The following is a 13,871-nucleotide window of genomic DNA, read 5'->3' as shown; positions in this document are numbered from 1 at the left end:
AGGTTTTCATTTTAGTTTGATTTCAGTCGTAGAGAAAACCGCACTATTAAGAGGGGTCATCGTGGATGAGTGTCGTGTGGGAATACTTCAAAAGCATATACACCATCCCTCCTACACCTATCACTCATTGTCAGTCTGTAGTGTGCTTTGCCGAGGTGTCCCTTGAGCATCAGCAGAAACTCCCTGAACACCCCGTACGCACGGGGTCTTTTGACCCCCGTGCGCACGGGGTAGTCAAAAAGTTTCTGCACACCCCATGCGCACGGGTTAGCACGAAATTCTTTGGACACCCCGTGCGCATGGGGTGGTGGTCAAGTCTCTGGACACCCCGTGCGCACGGGGCTGGCTTAGCCAATGTGCATGGGGTCCAACGGGCAGAAACCCCCACCTAGAGAAAACTATAAAAGGAACCATTCTTCCACCTCCAACCTTTAACCCCAATGTCGTGTTGAGCTCCACCACTGCAACACTCCATTTTGCTCAATGCTCTCAATCCCTCCACCCTAACTTGTTGAAACTTTGGCGATTGGGAGAGCAAGACCCAATATACACTTTGATCAAACCAAATTCGTGTCCCCCATAGTATTTGTCCCTTACTTGTGGTATGCTTCGGAGAAGTTTGTAAAGGTGTGGTGGTCGCCTTCAAGACCACCCACGAGTGATTGAAGCTCAACCGTTGGGGGTGACTCGAAAGAGAATACGGTGAGCCTTCCATGGCATTTCGCAAACTTTGGCTTCGGCACCGCTCTAAACAAAGATTAGCTCTTCCCCAAGGAAGAATGAACTTCAGGATAAAACCCGCGTCCTCGTCTCACTTGTGGTTAATCCTTTTCCGCACTTTACTTTGCTTTGTATGCTTGAATTGCCTAGCATATTTAGCTTTAAGATTGCTTGCCATATAGGTTGTGTTCACCTAGTTGCATATCTAGTGAAACCTATTTATTAGATTAACCCTAAAGTTGACAAGTAAGTTTAAAACGTGTAGTCTCCTATTCAACCCCCTCTAGTCAGTCGTATTGATCCTTTCAATTGGTATCTGAGCCTCATGCTCTAATATAAGGTTTTACAACCTTAGAGGACATGGATGATCTAATGAATGTGGGTGGTGCTGTTGGGAATCGTTGCATGGAAAATAAAAAAAAATCTACGCATACGCAATGATCTATCCATGGAGATGCATAGCAACGAGGGGGAGATTGTGTCTGCGTACCCTCGTAGACTGTAAGCGGAAGTGTTTCGCAACGCGGTTGATGTAGTCGAACTTCTTCGCGCTTCAACCGATCAAGTACCAAACGCACGGCACCTCCGCGTTCTGCACACGTTCAACTCGGTGACGTCACTCGCCTTCTTCATCCATCAAGACGTCGAGGTAGTAGATGAGTTCCATCAGCACAACGGCGTGGTGACGGTGATGGTCAAGTGATCTCCTCAGGGCTTCGCCTAAGCACTACGAAAATATGGCCGGGGTGTAAATCATGGAGGGGGGCGCCGCTCACGGCTTGGCAATTGTCTGGGGTGTGCTAGGCGCCCCCTCCTCATATATATATATATGGGTGGAAGGGAGAGGGGAGAGGCCAAGGGGCGCCCCAAGTAGGTCTGAATCCTACTTGGTCTCGTGCCCTTGGCCCCGTCCCCCTGCCATATTTGTCCGAGGGGGGAGGAAAGAGGGGGAGAGGGAAGGAAGAGGGAATCCTATTCCGCTCTTTCCTTTCCCTTCCCCTCTTTCCTTCTCCTCTTAGGCCAGCCCATATGGGGGGCACGCCAGCCCCTTGCGGCTGGTGCGTTTCCCCTCTTGGCCCATAAGGCCCATATATTTTGCAGGGGGTGCCCGGAACCCCTTCCGGTGACCCGTTATGTACCCGGTACCCTCCAGAACACTTCCAGTGTCCGAATACCATCGTCCTATATATCAATCTTTACCTCTCGATCATTTCAAGACTCCTTGTCATGTCCGTAATTGTTGGAGATCATTGCAGAAATTAAAAAAATTATACGCATCACCAAGATCAATCTATGGAGAGACTAGCAACGAGAGAAAGGGGAGGGCATCTTCATACCCTTGAAGATCGTGAAACGGAAGCGTTACAAGAACGCGGTTGGAGGAGTCGTACACGTACCGATTCAGATCACGGTCGATTCCGATCTTAGTGCCGAACAACGGCGCCTCCGCGTTCAACACACGTGCAGCCCGGTGACGTCTCCCGCGCCTTGATCCAGCAGGGAGGAGGGAGAGGTTGGGGAAGACAACTCCAGCAGCAGCACGACGGCATGGTGGTAGTGGAGCAGCGGTTCTCCGGCAGGGCTTCGCCAAGCTCAAGCGGAGGAGGAGAGGTGTTGGAGAGGGGGAGGGCTGCGCCTTGGATGAGGTGCGGCTGCCCTCCCTCCTCCCCTTTATTTATAGGGTGAAGGGGGAAGGGGGGCGACCCCTCTAGATGAGATCTAGAGGGGGGCGGCGGCCAAGGGGAGGGGGCTTGCCCCCCAAGCCAAGGGGGGCGCCCCCCCTTAGGGTTTCTCCCAAGCCCTGGGCGCATGGGCCCTAGGGGGGATGGCGCCCAGCCCACTTAGGGGCTGGTTCCCTTCCACACACAGTCCATAGGGCCCTCCGGGGCAGGTGGACCCTCCCGGTGGACCCCCGGAACCCCTTCGATGGTCCTGGTGCAATACCGGCAAACCCCCAAATACTTCCGGTGACCGTATGATGACTTCCCATATATAAATCTTCACCTCCGGACCATTCCGGAACTCCTCGTGACGTCCGGGATCTCATCCGGGACTCCGAACAACATTCGGTAACCACATACAAACTTTCCCTATAACCCTAGCGTCATCGAACCTTAAGTGTGTAGACCCTACGGGTTCGGGAATCATGCAGACATGACCGAGACATCTCTCCAGCCAATAAACAACAACGGGATCTGGATACCCATGTTGGCTCCCACACGTTCCACGATGATCTCATCAAATGAACCACGATGTCGAGGATTCAAGCAATCCCGTATACAATTCCCTTTATCAATCGGTACGTTACTTGCCCGAGATTCGATCGTCGGTATCCCAATACCTCGTTCAATCTCGTTACCGGCAAGTCACTTTACTCGTTCTGTAATGCATGATCTCGTGACCAACTTCTTAGTCACATTGAGCTCATTATGATGATGCATTACCGAGTGGGCCCAGAGATACCTCTCCGTCAAATGGAGTGACAAATCCCAGTCTCGATTCGTGCCAACCCAACAGACACTTTCGGAGATACCTGTAGTGCACCTTTATAGCCACCCAGTTACGTTGTGACATTTGGTACACCCAAAGCATTCCTACGGTATCCGGGAGTTGCACAATCTCATGGTGTAAGGAAATGATACTTGACATTAGAAAAGCCTTAGAAAATGAACTACACGATCTTGTGCTATGCTTAGGATTGGGTCTTGTCCATCACATCATTCTCCTAATGATGTGATCCCGTTATCAATGACATCCAATGTCCAAAGCCAGGAAACCATGACCATCTATTGATCAACGAGCTAGTAAACTAGAGGCTCACTAGGGACTTGTTGTGGTCTATGTATTCACACATGTATTACGGTTTCCGGTCAATACAATTATAGCATGAACAATAGACAATTATCATTAACAAGGAAATATAATAATAACCATTTTATTATTGCCTCTAGGGCATATTTCCAACAGTCTTCCACTTGCACTAGAGTCAATAATCTAGTTACTTTGTGATGAATCGAACACCCATAGAGTTCTAGTGTTGATCATGTTTTGCTCGCGGAAGAGGCTTAGTCAACGGATCTGCGACATTCAGATCCGTATGCACTTTACAAATATCTATGTCTCCATCTTGAACATTCTCATGAATGGAGTTGAAGCGGTGCTTGATGTGCCTAGTCTTCTTGTGAAACCTGGGCTCCTTGGCAGGGCAATAGCTCCAGTGTTGTCACAAAAGAGAGTCATCGGGCCCGACGCATTGGGAATAACTCCTAGGTAGGTAATGAACTCCTTCATCCAAATTGCTTCATGTGCTGCCTCTGAGGCTGCCATGTACTCCGCTTCACATGTAGATCCCGCCATGACGCTTTGCTTGCACTTCACCAGCTTACTGCCCCACCATTCAAAATATACACGTATCCGGTTTGTGACTTGGAGTCATCCAGATTTGTGTCGAAGCTGGCATCGATGTAACCCTTTAAGAGGAGCTCTTCATTACCTCCATAAATGAGAAACATATCCTTAGTCCTTTTCAGGTACTTCAGGATATTCTTGACCGCTGTCCAGTGTTCCATGCCGGGATTACTTTGGTACCTCCCTACCAAACTTACGGCAAGGTTTACATTAGGCCTGGTACACAGCATGGCATACATAATAGACCCTATGGCTGAGGCATAGGGGATGACACTCATCTTTTCTCTATCTTCTGCTGTGGTCGGGCTTTGAGCCGAGCTCAATTTCACACCTTGCAATACAAGCAAGAACCCCTTCTTGGACTGATCCATATTGAACTTCTTCAATATCTTATCAAGCTATGTGCTTTGTGAAAGACCTATGAGGCATCTCGATCTATCTCTATAGATCTTGATGCCTAATATGTAAGCAGCTTCTCCAAGGTACTTCATTGAAAAACACTTATTCAAGTAGGCCTTTATGCTTTCCAAAAGTTCTATATCATTTCCCATCAATAGTATGTCATCCACATATAATATGAGAAATTCTATAGAGCTCCCACTCACTTTCTTGTAAACGCAGGCTTCTCCATAAGTCTGCATAAACCCAAATGCTTTGATCATTTCATCAAAGCCAATGTTCCAACTCCGAGATGCTTGCACCAGCCCATATATGGAGTGCTGGAGCTTGCATACCTTGTTAGCATTCTTAGGATCGACAAAACCTTCCGGCTGCATCATATACAATTCTTCCTTAAGGAAGCCGTTAAGGAATGCCGTTTTGATGTCCATTTGCCATATTTCATAATCATAGAATGCGGCAATTGCTAACATTATTCGGATGGACTTCAGCTTCGCTACGGGTGAGCAGGTCTCATCGTAGTCAACCCCTTGAACTTGTCGACAACCCTTAGCGACAAGCCAAGGTTTATAGATGGTAACATTACCATCCGTGTCCGTCTTCTTCTTAAAGATCCATTTATTTTATATCGCTCGCCGATCATCGGGCAAGTCTGTCAAAGTCCATACTTTGTTTTCATACATGGATCCTATCTCGGATTGCATGGCTTCAAGCCAATTGTTGGAATCTGGGCCCGCCATCACTTCTTTATAGTTCGAAGGTTCATCGTTGTCTAACAACATGATTTTCAGGACAGGGTTGCCATACCATTCTGGTGTGGAACGTGTCCTTGTGGACCTATGAACTTCAGTAGCAACTTGATCTGAAGTACCTTGATCATCATCATTAACTTCCTTTCTAGCCGGTGTAGGCACCACAGAAACATCTTCCTAAGCTGCGCTACTTTCCGGTTCAAGAGGCAGTACTTCATCAAGTTCTTCTTTCCTCCCACTTACTTCTTTCGAGAGAAACTCTTTCTCCAGAAAGGACCCGTTCTTGGCAACAAAGATCTTACCTATGGCACTATGAATATGTGTAACATCACGTTCGAGATTCAATAAGAATAAACCATTGACCAGCGGGGCGTGACCATAAAACATATCTCTCATATAAATAGAACAACCATTATTCTAGGATTTAAATGAGTAGCCATCTCGCATTAAACGAGATCCAGATACAATTTTCATGCTCAAAGCTGGCACTAAATAACAATTATTGAGGTTTAAAACTAATCCCATAGGTACATGTAGAGGTAGCGTGCCGACGGCGATCACATCGACCTTGGAACCATTCCCGACGTGCATCGTCACCTCGTCCTTCGCCAGTCTCCGCTTATTCCGCAGCTCCTGTTTTGAGTTACAAATATGAGCAACCGCACCGGTGTTAAATATCCAGGAGCTACTATGAGTACTGGTAAGGTACACATCAATAACATGTATATCACACATACCTTTGGTGTTGTCGGCCTTCTTGTCCGCTAAGTATTTGGGGCAGTTCCGCTTCCAATGACTGTTTCCCTTGCAAAAAAGCACTTAGTCTCATGTTTGGGTCCATGCTTTGGCTTCTTCCCGGCAACTGGGTTACCGGGCGCGGCAACTCCCTTGCCGTCCTTCTTGAAGTTCTTATTACCCTTGCCTTTCTTGAAACTAGTGGTTTTATTGACCATCAACACTTGATGTTCCTTTTTGATCTCCACCTCCGTTGATTTTAGCATTGAATATACCTCAGGAATGGTTTTCTCCATCCCTTGCATATTCAAATTCATCACAAAGCTCTTGTAGCTAGGTGGAAGCGACTGAAGGATTCTGTCAACGACCGCGTCATCCGGGAGATTAACTCCCAGCTGAGACAAGCGGTTGTGCAACCCAGACATTTTGAGTATGTGCTCGCTGATAGAACTATTCTCCTCCATCTTACAACTGTAGAACTTGTCGGAGACTTCATATCTCTCGACCCGGGCATGAGCTTGGAAAACCATTTTCAGCTCTTGGAACATCTCATATGCTCTGTGCTTCTCAAAACGCTTTTGGAGCCCCAGTTCTAGGTTGTAAAGCATGCCGCACTAAACCAGGGAGTAATCATCACTACGCGACTGCCAGACATTCATAACGTCTTGAGTTGCTGGGAAAACGGGTGCTTCACCTAGCAGTACTTCTAGGACATATGCTTTCTTGGCAGCTATGAGGATGATCCTCAAGTTCCGGACCCAGTCCGTATTAGTTGCTACCATCGTCTTCCAGCTTGGTTTTCTCTTGGAACGCATTGAAGTTGAGGGCAACATTAGCATGGGCCATTTGATCTACAAGACATATTGCAAAGATTTTAGACTAAGTTCATGATAATTAAGTTCATCTAATCAAATTATTTAATGAACTCCCACTCAGATAGACATCCCTCTAGTCATCTAAGTGATACATGATCCGAGTCAACTAGGCCGTGTCTGATCATCACGTGAGACAGACTAGTCATCATCGGTGAACATCTTCATGATGATCGTATCTACTATACGACTCATGTTCGACCTTTCGGTCTCTTGTGTTCCGAGGTCATGTCTGTACATGCTAGGCTCGTCAAGTCAACCTAAGTGTTTTGCATGTGTAAATCTGGCTTACACCCGTTGTATGCGAACGTTAGAATCTATCACACCTGATCATCATGTGGTGCTTCGAAACAACAAACTTTCGCAACGGTGCACAGTTAGGGGGAACACTTTCTTGAAATTTTATGAGGGATCATCTTATTTATGCTACCGTCGTTCTAAGCAAATAAGATGTAAACATGACAAACATCACATGCAAATCATAAAGTGACATGATATGGCCAATATCATTGTGCGCCTTTGATCTCCATCTTGAGGCACGGCATGATCACCTTCATCACCGACATGACACCATGATCTCCATCATCATGATCTCCATCATCGTGTCTTCAGTTGTCTCGCCAACTATTACTTCTACTACTATGGCTAATGATTTAGCAATAAAGTAAAGTAATTACATGGCGTTATTCAATGACACGCAGGTCATACAATAAATTAAGACAACTCCTATGGCTCTTGCCGGTTGTCATACTCATCAACATGCAAGTCGTGATTCCTATTACAAGAACATGATCGATCTCATACATCACATATATATCATTCATCACATCCTTTTGGCCATATCACATCACACGGCATATGCTGCAAGAACAAGTTGGACGCCCTCTAATTGTTGTTGCAAGTTTTTACGTGGCTGCTATAGGTTTCTAGCAAGAATGTTTCTTACCTACACCAAAACCACAACGTGATATGCCAATTGCTATTTACCCTTCATAAGGACCCTTTTCATCGAATCCAATCCGACTAAAGTGGTAGAGACAGACTCCCGCTAGCCACCTTATGCAACTAGTGCATGTCAATCGGTGGAACCTGTCTCACGTAAGCGTACGTGTAAGGTCGGTCCGGGCCGCTTCATCCCACGATGCCGCCGAATCAAGATAAGACTAGTAACAGCAAGTAAATTGACAAAATTGATACCCACAACAACTTGTGTTCTACTCGTGCATAGAAACTACACATAGACCTAGCTCTAATACCACTGTTGGAGATCGTTGCAGAAATTAAAAAAATTCTATGCATCACCAAGATCAATCTATGGAGAGACTAGCAAGGAGAGAAAGGAGAGTGCATCTTCATACCCTTTAAGATCGCGAAACGGAAGCGTTACAAGAACGCGGTTGGGGGAGTCATACACGTAGCGATTCAGATCGCGGTTGATTCCGATCTTAGAACAACAGCGCCTCCGCGTTCAACACACGTGCAGCCCGGTGACGTCTCATGCGCCTTGATCCAACAGGGAGGAGGGAGAGGTTGGGGAAGACAACTCCAGTAGCAGCACGACGGCGTGGTGGTGGTGGGGCAGCGGTTCTCCGGCAGGGCTTCGCCAAGCTCAAGCGGAGGAGGAGAGGTGTTGGAGAGGGGGAGGGCTGCGCCTTGGATGAGGTGCGGCTGCCCTCCCTCCTTCCCTCTATTTATAGGGTGAAGGGGGAAGGGGCCGGCCCCTCTAGATGAGATCTAGAGGGGGGCAGCAGCCAAGGGGAGGGGGCTTCCCCCCAAGCTAAGGGGGGGCGCCCCCCTTAGGGTTTCCCCCAAGCCCTAGGCGCATGTGCCCTAGGGGGGGATGGCGCCCAGCCCACTTGGGGGCTGGTTCCATTCCACATACAACCCATAGGGCCCTCCGGGGTAGGTGGACCCTCGGAACCCCTTCGGTGGTCCCGGTGCAATACCGACAAACCCCTGAATACTTCCGGTGACCGTATGGTGACTTCCCATATATAAATCTTCACCTCCGGACCATTCTAGAACTCCTCATGACGTCCTGGATCTCATCCGAGACTCCGAACAACATTCGGTAACCACATACAAACTTTCCCTATAACCCTAGCATCATCGAACCTTAAGTGTGTAGACCCTATGGGTTCGAGAATCATGTAGACATGACCGAGACAGTTCTCCGGCCAATAAACAACAGCGGGATCTGGATACCCATGTTGGCTCCCACACATTCCACGATGATCTCATCGGATGAACCACGATGTCGAGGATTCAAGCAATCCCGTATACAATTCCCTTTGTCAATCGGTATGTTACTTGCCCGCGATTCGATCATCGGTATCCCAATACCTCGTTCAATCTCGTTACCGGCAAATCACTTTACTCGTTCCGTAATGCATGATCCCGTGACCAACTACTTAGTCACATTGAGCTCATTATGATGATGCATTACCGAGTGGGCCCAGAGATACCTCTCCGTCATACGGAGTGACAAATCCCAGTATCGATTCGTGCCAACCCAACAGACACTTTCGGAAATACCTGTAGTGCACCTTTATAGCCACCCAGTTACATTGTGACATTTGGTACACCCAAAGCATTCCTACGGTATCCATGAGTTGCAAAATCTCATGGTCTAAGGAAATGATACTTGACATTTAGAAAAGCCTTAGCAAACAAACTACACGATCTTGTGCTATGCTTAGGATTGGGTCTTGTCCATCACATAATTCTCCTAATGATGTGATCCCGTTATCAATTACATCCAATGTCCATAGTCAGGAAACCATGACCATCTGTTGATCAACGAGCTAGTCAACTAGAGGCTCACCAGGGACTTGTTGTGGTCTATGTATTCACACATGTATTACGTTTTCCAATCAATACAATTATAGCATGAACAATAGACAATTATCATGAACAAGGAAATATAATAATAACCATTTTATTATTGCCTCTAGGGCATATTTCCAATAATGATCTCATTCGGGACTTCGAACAACATCCGGTCACCAAATCACATAACTCATATAATACTATATCATCATCGAACGTTAAGAATGCGGACCCTACGGGTTCAAGAACTATGTAGACATGACCGAGACACCTCTCCGGCCAATAACCAATAGCGGAACCTAGATGCCCATATTAGCTCCTACATATTCTATGAAGATCTTTATCGGTCGAACCGTTATGATAACATACGTAATTCCCTTTGTCCGTCGGTATGTTACTTGCCTGAGATTCGATCGTCGGTATCTTCATACCTAGTTCAATCTCATTACTGGCAAGTATCTTTACTCTTTATGTAATACATCACCTCATGACTAACTCCTTAGTCGTTTGCTTGCAAGCTTATGATGTGTATTACCGAGAGGGCCCAGAGATACCTCTCCGATACTCGGAGTGATAAATCCTAATCTCGATCTATGCCAACTCAACAAACACCTTCGGATATACCTGTACAGCATCTTTATAATCACTCGGTTACATTATGGTGTTTGATAGCACACAAGACATTCCTCCGAAATTCGGGAGTTGCATAGTCTCATAGTCAAAGGAATATGTATTTGACATGAAGAACTCAATAGCAATAAAACTGAACGATCATTATGCTAAGCTAATGGATGGGTCTTTTCCATCACATCATTCTCCTAATTATGTGATCCCGTTATCAAATGACAACTCATGTCCATGGTTAGGAAACCTTAACCATCTTTGATCAACGAGCTAGTCTAGTAGAGTCTCACTAGGGACACATTGTTCATTTATGTATTCGCACATGTATTAAGGTTTCCGATCAATACAATTCTAGCATGAATAATAAACCTTTATCATGAATAAGGAAATATAAAATAACAACTTTATTATTGCCTCTAGGGCATAGTTCCTTCAGTCTCCCACTTGCACTAGAGTCAATAATCTAGTTCACATCATCATGTGTAACACCCATAGTTCACATCGCCATGTGACCAGTACCCAAAGAATTTACTAGAGTCAATAATCTAGTTCACATCGCTATGTGATTAACACCCAAAGAGTACTAAGGTATGATCATTTGCTTGTGAGGGAGGTTTAGTCAACGGGTCTTCCACATTCAGATCCGTATGTATTTCTCAAATTTCTGTGTCTACAATATGCTCTGCATGGAGCTACTCTAGCTAATTGCTCCCACTTTCAATACGTATCCGGGTTGAGACTTAGAGTCATCTGATTGGTGCAAAATCTTGCATTGACGTAGCTCCTTACGATGAACTCTTTATCGCCTCCATAACCGAGAAATATTTCCTTAGTCCTCTAAGGATAATTTTGACCGCTGTCTAGTGATCTACTCCTGGATCACTATTGTACCCCCTTGCTAAACTCATGGCAAGGTACACAATAGGTTTGGTACACGGCATGTCATACTTTATAGAACCTATGGCTGAGGCATAGGGAATGACTCTCATTCTCTCTTTATCTTCTGTCGTGGTCAGCCTTTGAGTCTTACTCAACCTCACACCTTACAATACAAGCTAGAACTCCTTCCTTGACTGATCCATTTTGAACTCCTTCAAAATCTTGTCAAGGTATGTACTCATTGAAAATCTTATCAAGCGTCTTGATCTATTTCTATAGATCTTGATGCCCAATATGTAAGCAGCTTCACCGAGGTCTTTCATTGAAAAATTCTTATTCAAGTATCCTTTTATGCTATCCATAAATTCTATATCATTTCCAATCAGCAATATGTCATCCACATATCATATCAGAAATGCTACAGAGCACCCACTCACTTTCTTGTAAATACGGGCTTCACCGTAAGTCTGTATAAAACCATATGCTTTGATCACCTCATTAAAGCGTATATTCCAACTCCGAGATGATTGCACCAGTCCATAAATGGATTGCTGGAGCTTGCACACTTTGTTAGCACCTTTAGGATCGACAAAACCTTCTGGTTGCATCATATACAACTCTTCTTTGAGATATCCATTAAGGAATGCAGTTTTGGCATCCATTTGCTAGATTTCATGATCATAAAATGTGGCAATTGCTAACATGATTCGGACGAACTTAAGCATCACTACAAGTGAGAAAGTCTTATCGTAGTCAACTCCTTGAACTTGTCGAAAACCTTTCGCGAGAAGTCGAGCTTAGTAGACAGTAACATTACCATCAGTGTTAGTCTTCTTCTCGAAGATCCATTTATTCTATGTGGCTTGCCGATCATTGGGCATGTTCACCAAAGTCCACACTTTGTTCTTATACATGGATCCTATCTCAGATTTCATGGCGTCAAGCCATCTGTCGGAATTTGGGTTCATCATAGCTTCTTCATAGTTCGTAGGTTCGCCATGGTCTAATAACATGACTTCTAGGACAGGATTGGCGTACCACTCTGGTGCGGATCGTGCTCTGGTCGACCTATGAAGTTTAGTAGTAACTTGATCTGAAGTTTCATGATCATCATCATTAGCTTCCTCTCTAGTTGTTGTAGGCATCACGGGAATGGTTTTCTATGATGTACTACTTTTCAATTTGAGAGAAGGTACAATTACCTCATCAAGTTCTACTTTCCTCCCACTCACTTTTTTCAAGAGAAACACCTTCTCTAGAAAGGACTCATTCTTAGCAACAAAGATTTTTTTTGCCTTCGAACCTATGGTGGAAGGTATACCCAATAGTTTCTTTCGGGTATCCTATGAAGACGCACTTCTCCGCTTTGGGTTCGAGCTTATCAGGCTGAAGCCTTTTGTCATAAGCGTCGCATCCCCAAACTTTTAATGAACGACAGCTTAGGTTTCTTGCCAAACCATAGTTCATACGGTGTCGTCTCAACGGATTTAGACGGTGCCCTATTTAACGTGAATGCAGTTGTCTCTAATGCATAACCCCAAAATGATAGTGATAAATCGGTAAGAGACATCATAGAACGCACCATATCCAATAAAGTACGGTTACGATGTTCGGACACACCAGTACGTTGTGGTGTTCCAGGTGGCATGAGTTGTGAAACAATTCCACATTGTTTTAAATGAAGGCCAAACTCGTAACTCAAATATTCGCCTCCGCAATCAGATCGTAGAAACTTTATTTCCTTGTTACGATGATTCTCCACTTCACTCTGAAATTCTTTGAACTTTTCAAATGTTTTAGACTTGTGTTTCATTAAGTAGATATACCCATATCTGCTTAAATCATCTGTGAAGGTCAGAAAATAATGATGCCCGCCGCGTGCCTCAATACTCATCGGACAGCATACATCGGTATGTATTATTTCCAATAAGTCATTAGTTCGCTCCATTGTTCCGGAGAATGGAGTTTTAGTCATCTTTCCCATGAGGCATGGTTCACAAGTATCAAATGATTCATAATCAAGTGATTCCAAAAGCCATCTGCATGGAGTTTCTTCATGCGCTTTACACCAATATGACCTAAACGACAGTGCCACAAGTATGTTGCACTATCATTATCTACTTTGTATCTTTTGGCATCAATATTATGAATATGTGTATCACTATGATCAAGATTCAGCAAACCATTTACATTGGGTGTATGACCATAGAAGATTTTATTCATGTAAACAGACACACAGTTATTCTCTGACTTAAATGAATAAATGTATTACAATAAACATGATCAAATCATATTCATGCTCAACGCAAACACCAAATAACTTTTATTTAGGTTCAACACTAATCCCGAAGGTTGAGGAAGTGTGCGATGGTGATCGTATCAACCTTGGAATTATTTCCAACACACATCATCACCTGGCCCTTAACTATTCTCTTTTTATTCTGCAACTTCTGTTTCGAGTTACTAATCTTAGCAACTGAACCAGTATCAAATGCCCAGGGGCTACTACGAATACTAGTAAGGTACACATCAATAACATGTATATCAAATATACCTTTGTTCACTTTGCCATCCTTCTTATCCGCCAAGTATATAGGGCAGTTCCACTTCTAGTGACCATTCCCTTTGCAGTAGAGGCACTCGGTTTCAGGCT

The sequence above is a fragment of the Triticum dicoccoides genome, chromosome 3B (assembly GCF_002162155.2).
Source record: "Triticum dicoccoides isolate Atlit2015 ecotype Zavitan chromosome 3B, WEW_v2.0, whole genome shotgun sequence".
Taxonomy (NCBI): Eukaryota; Viridiplantae; Streptophyta; class Magnoliopsida; order Poales; family Poaceae; genus Triticum; species Triticum dicoccoides.
Note: the sequence above shows the minus strand (reverse complement) of the source record.